This window comes from Canis lupus, chromosome 21 (assembly GCF_003254725.2).
Source record: "Canis lupus dingo isolate Sandy chromosome 21, ASM325472v2, whole genome shotgun sequence".
Lineage (NCBI taxonomy): Eukaryota > Metazoa > Chordata > Mammalia > Carnivora > Canidae > Canis > Canis lupus.
The window spans coordinates 33,138,307-33,144,306 of NC_064263.1; the positions used below are offsets into that span (position 1 = coordinate 33,138,307).

At 40.0% G+C, this 6,000-nt stretch overlaps 1 protein-coding gene across 1 annotated transcript in view; it reads right to left on the reverse strand.

The window, feature by feature from the left end:
- The window catches only part of TMEM41B (transmembrane protein 41B), a 34,724-nt gene extending 29,729 nt beyond the window's left edge, over nt 1-4,995 (reverse strand). Inside the window, exon 1 of the mRNA XM_025459442.3 lies at nt 4,923-4,995. The gene's annotated coding sequence lies outside the window, so the exon portion shown is untranslated. The remainder of the gene's footprint in view (nt 1-4,922) is intronic.
- Between the last annotated feature and the right edge of the window lie 1,005 nt (nt 4,996-6,000).

Below are 6,000 nucleotides of genomic sequence, written 5' to 3' on the forward strand. Positions count from 1 at the left end.
TCTCATGAATAAATAATAAAATCTTAGAAGAAGAAGAAGAAGAAGAAGAAAGAAGAAGAAAGAAGAAAGGAGAAAGAAGAAGAAGAAGAAGGAGAAAGAAGAAGAAGAAAGAAGAAGAAGAAAGAAGAATCCCAAATAGGCTCCCCACTGAGCAGGGAGCCTGATGCAAACTCAATCCTATGACCTGAACCAAAACCAAGAGTTGGACGCTCAACTGACTGAGCCACCGAGGCACCTCATCAAATGATTTTAAAGCTTTTAATTTAATAAAACTATGAAAGTACTAGAAGACAAAATAGAAAAAGTGTTTTTGTTACTTTGAGCAAAAGACCTTGCTTAGTATAACCACTAGGGAAGCTTCTGGTTTTACCCTCATGCAACCCTTAAAACAGACTATACTTTGTCACACACCCAAAAGAAAATCTCCATAAAACAATAATAAACAGGGATCCCTGGGTGGCGCAGCGGTTTGGCGCCTGCCTGTGGCCCAGGGTGTGATCCTGGAGACCCAGGATCGAATCCCACGTCGGGCTCCCGGTGCATGGAGCCTGCTTCTCCCTCTGCCTGTGTCTCTGCCTCTCTCTCTCTCTCTCTCTCTCTCACTGTGTGCCTATCATAAATAAAATAAAAAAAAAAATAAACAAATATACTATTTTCTTTTTTTTTTCTTTAATAGGCTCCATACCCAATGTGGGGCTTGAACTCATGACCCTGAGGTCAAGGGTTGCATGCTCTACCAAGTGAGCCAGCCAGGTACGCCTAGAGTTTATAAAATTGAAGACAGAGAAACAGTCAATAAATTCCTTTAGACATTTATTTTATTCCCTCTTATTGTCAGCTCCTCTCTTTTTCTCTTCCCTCCTTTTATTTTAAAAAAGATTTTATTAATTTATTCATGAAACGCACAGAGAGAGAGGCAGAGGAAGATGTAGGCTCCACGCAGGAAGCCCAATGTGGGACTCAATCTTGGGTCCCCAGGATCATGCGCTGGGCCAAAGACAGGTGCCAAACTGCTGAGCCACCCAGGGATCCCCTTTCTCCTCTCTCCTAATCTCTAGAATAAACAGTCCTTTTCAGATTAAAACAGTTTTTAATCTTGATTCACAGACCCTGGAAGCCAGCTTTGGGGCAAGCTTAGAAAAGTCTTTATTTGATAAAGTTGAAAAAGTTTTTTTTGTTTTGTTTTTTAAATTTATTTTTATTTATATATGATAGACATAGAGAGAGAGAGAGGCAGAGACACAGGCAGAGGGAGAAGGAGGCTCCATGCTGGGAGCCCAACACGGAACTCGATCCCGGGACCCCAGGATCGCGCCCTGGGCCAAAGGCAGGCGCGAAACCGCTGAGCCACCCAGGGATCCCTGAGAATCTAAAATTTATATTAGAATAGGGAAAAAAATATTTTAAGTGTATTATACATGAAGGAAAAATTGCGCTAACTTAAATTTACAGCTTGCTGAATATTCACTAACTCAACATGGGTCCCCAAATCAATAAATAGAACATTACCAATACCCAGAAGACCCCATACTTCCTTCCAAGTCACTATGGAGCCTCCCTATGAGAAAACATTGGAAAAGTCTCTTAAAATATAATGTAAAACCCAAAAGCCAATTTGAGATTTCCAGGTCTAACCATGACAAAGTAATTGGTATCAGACCAGTCTTCCCACTGCAAACAACTAGAAAACTGGACAAAAAATCTGAAACACTGCTTTTACTTTTTTAATATTTTTATATTTTTTAAAGATTTTATTTATTTATTTATTTATTCATGAGAGACAGAGAAAGGCAGAGACACAGGCAGAGAGAGAAGCAGGCTCCATGCATGAAGCCTGACATGGGACTCAATCGCGGGTCTTCAGGATCAGGCCCTGGGCTGAAGGCAGCGCCAAGCCACTGAGCCACCCGGGCTGCCCAGAAATGCTGCTTTTAGACATTGAACAATAGTCAGAGACTGTAATCCTTAAGAGAAGGGAAACAAATAAGACAAGTCTCATGATCACCATGGCTTTCTGCCTAGAGGTACTTTCTGGACTGTCACGTGGAGAGATAGTCCAAAGAGAACACAGTGGTGTTACTGGACCAACAAGAAAAGGATTGGAGCTTGAGGCTATCAATACGGCTGGAATTTGCAAGGCAGGATACCAGAGAGGAGCACAGAAGCTCAAGATAGCTGTTTGGGTCTTTTGTGAAAAATCTACATAAACCAGGGTAAGACTGTGTGAGGTAGAGCAAAAAACAAATGCTATGCTGGGAAAATTACAAGTAATGGAAAGCTATGAGCTAAATGGAGATTCTAAAGTTTACTTGGGGCTGGAGGACATTAAAGTTCCAATCAACCAAAGGAAAAGACCCCAGAAAGGCAAAGTCTAGGCATTGGGGATATTCTAACCCTAGAGAAAAAGCTGTTTGTTTTTTTTTTTAAAGATTTCATTTATTTATTTGAGAGAAAGAGAAAATGAAAGAGAATACAAGCCAAGCAGGGGACAGGGAGAAGGAGAAGCAGACTTCCCACTGAGCAGGGAGCCTAAAGCAGGGCTCAATCCCAGGACTCTGGAATCATGACCTGACCTGAAGGCAGACACCCAATGAACAGAGACAGCCAGGTGCCCTGAGAAAAGGCTGTTTCAGACACACACTAATAAAGATTAAAAACAAGATTCAAAAGATTAATTTGATGCACAAATAAAATGCCTACCGGAACAAACCTCAACATTGCTCAAAGTACAATTAAAAAAAAAAAAATAGGGGCACATGGCTGGCTTACTCCATTAAGCAACTGACCCTCAATTTTGGCTCAGGTCATGATCTCAGGGTCCTGGGATAGAGCCCCGAGTCTGGCTTGCACTGGGAAGGAAGTCTGCTTGAGGATTCTCTCTCCCTCTCCTTTTTGCCCCTCCCCCTGAGTCTCTCTCTCCTTCTCTAAAATAAATAAATCTAAAATATACTAAATAAATTATAAATAAAAAGAAAATCATATCCTGTAGCATGGTATCTATCATGTTCAGCCTGTAACCTAAAATTGCTAGACATTTTAGGTGCCTGGGTGGCTCAGTTGGTTAAGCTTCTGACTGTTGATTTCAGCTCAGGTCATGATCTTATGGTCATGAGATGGAGCCCCAGATCAGGTTCTACACTCTGGAGCATCTACTTGAGAATCTCTTCTATCTCTGCCTCTTTCCCTCCTCAAACATACTCTCTCTCTCTTTCAAATAAGTAAATAAATAAATCTTTTTAAAAAATTTTACATAAGTAAATAAAAGCAGAAAAAGCAGGAAAAGGTGATCCATAATCAGAATAAAAATCAATCAAAAGAAAAGACCCAGAAATGTCTTTTTTTAAAAGCTATTATGGATATGTTCAAGAACTTAAAGGAAACCATGAGAATAACAAAGGAACAAATGAGAAATATCAATTAAGAAATGTAACCCATAAAACAGAAGAAAATAAAAATTTTGGAACTAAAAAATGAAATATCTGATATGAAAAATTCATCAGATGGGTTTATAATATCAGAGACCATACAAGAAAAAAATAGTGACCTTGAAGACAAGGCAAAAGAATCTTTTCAAACTGTAGCACAGGAAGGAAAAGGCTAAGTCTAACGTAAGCTTAATTAGAACTTTGGAAAGAAAGAAGGAAAAAAAATAAGCTATCTGAAGTATTTTCAGAAATAATGGCCAGGGATGCCTGGGTGGCTCAGCGGTTTAGCGCCTGTGGTCGGCCCAGGGCGTGATCCTGGAGACCCGGGATTGAGTCCAACATCGGGTTCCCTGCATGGATCCTGCTTCTCCCTCTGCCTGTGTCTCTGCCTCTCTCTCTCTCTCTCTCTCTCTGGGTCACTCATGAATAAATTAAATCTTTAAAAAATATGTTTAAAAAAATAATAGCCAAAGTTTGTATAGATTTGTTAAAAAAAAAAAAAATAAGCCCAAAGATCAAAAAGTCCATTGAGCTCCAAACACAAAGAAAAACACAGGTATATCATTTGATACAACCAAGAATAAACAGAAGATCTTTGGAATAGCCAGAGGGCATTGGGGGGTGGGAGAGACATTTCATTCAGAGAAACAGCATAAAAATTAATGTGGACTTCTTATAAAACATAATGCAAATAAGAAGAAAATGGAACAATTTCTTTAATACTTAAAGAAAATCAAAACTGTGAACTGAGAATTTAATTTAATTTAATTTTTTTTGAACTGAGAATTTTAAATCCAGTAGAAATACCTTAAAACATAAAGGTAAAATAAATATTTCAGATAAAGCAGAAAGATTTGTCATCAGCAGACTTGGAACACAAGAAATGTTAAAGGAAAATGATGGCAGTAGGAAATGCAGATCTACAGAGCAATGAAGAGTGCCCCTAAGGGTAAACACAGGTAACTCTACAAGAAGTTTTTCCTCATTATATAGTTTTTAGAAGATAATTGGCAATCATACATACTGGTGGGAGTGTTAAATGGTACAATCACTTTGGAAAAAGTTTAGGCAACTTCTTATAAAACTAAATAAACACCTACTTATAACCCCTCAGTGTCACTCTTAAGTATTCACCCATTAGGACTGAAAATAAATGTCCACAAGAAAATTCATACACAAATATTCATAGCAGCTATAATCACAATAGCTAAAATCACTGGAAACAAGTGATGTGAGGACAGTGTCCTTGAAGTGAGGTGGAATGGCATAGGGTGTCAGTGTCCAGATAGAATGAGGAGGCTCATTTGGCACAGAAGTTTAAAACCCAGGCAAATGAAGAGAATGTCCTTATAGAAAGGCAGCCCATTGTAGGGTTTCAGAGCCCAAGCCAAGTGTGCCAGAGGTCCCCAACATCACCTGCAGATTCAATGGTTAACTAGCAGGACTCAGCAGAGTCATACTCACAGCTAGGATTTATTACAGCAAAATAATACAAACCAAAATCAGCAAAGGGAAAGGCCCATGGGGCCAAGTCCAAAGGAAACTAGGCACAGGCTTCTGAGAGCTCTCTCTCCCAATGGAATCATACAGAACATACTTAATTCCTCCTGCAACAAATTGTGATGTCATGTATGAAAGGTCTACTATGGAAGCTTATTAGAGACTCAAAGTATTAGAGTGCCCAAAGTTTTTGTTGGAAGTTGGTCACATAGGCACTCTATGCCTAGTCAGAATTCCAGATAAGCACAAGGAAAGCAGTTGTTTGAAATAAACCACGTTATTTATACAAACAGTTTGAACATATTGAGCCCCCCTTATCAGTATGGGAATGGTGAAACCCTCCTGAAATCCAATTTACCAGGCGCTAGCCAAGGGCCAACCTTGCAAGCAGACTCTTCTAAGATTAGCAGTCTCAAGCCTGCTATTTTAACTCTTCTCTGCTCACCAGGTGACAAGGGTATCCCCCAGAAGGACCAGCTCCAAGCTTGTTTTCAAAGACAAAGGATGAGGCGAGTGTCCTCACAGGACTCAATGCTGGCACTAGCCTGGTACCAGGAGTCAGAGCCAAAACTGAGTAAAAGTGCATCCATGTAGAACAACCTCATGCAAGGTGTTGGTTGGAGTTCAAGTAAAATGAGGTGGGCGTGGCACAGGAGAGAGAAGGGATTGGTTACAAGCTAGTAGACTGAAAAAAAAAAAAGTGACAATATTAGGAATAATAGAAGCCTGGATTTTCTTACCACCGTTAGAAACATGGAAATGGGGATCCCTGGGTGGCGCAGCGGTTTAGCGCCTGCCTTTGGCCCAGGGCGCGATCCTAGAGACCCGGGATCGAATCCCACGTCAGGCTCCCAGTGCATGGAGCCTGCTTCTCCCTCTGCCTATGTCTCTGCCTCTCTCTCTCTCTCTCTCTCTCTCTGTGACTATCATAAAAAAAAAAAAAAAAAGAAACATGGAAATGAAGAAAAGTGGAATGAAACACGTAATGTTGGATTGAAGTGGAAGTAATCAGTGTGAAATCATGGTTTTCAACACAAAGATTATAGATAGATGAATAGATGATAGATCGATATAG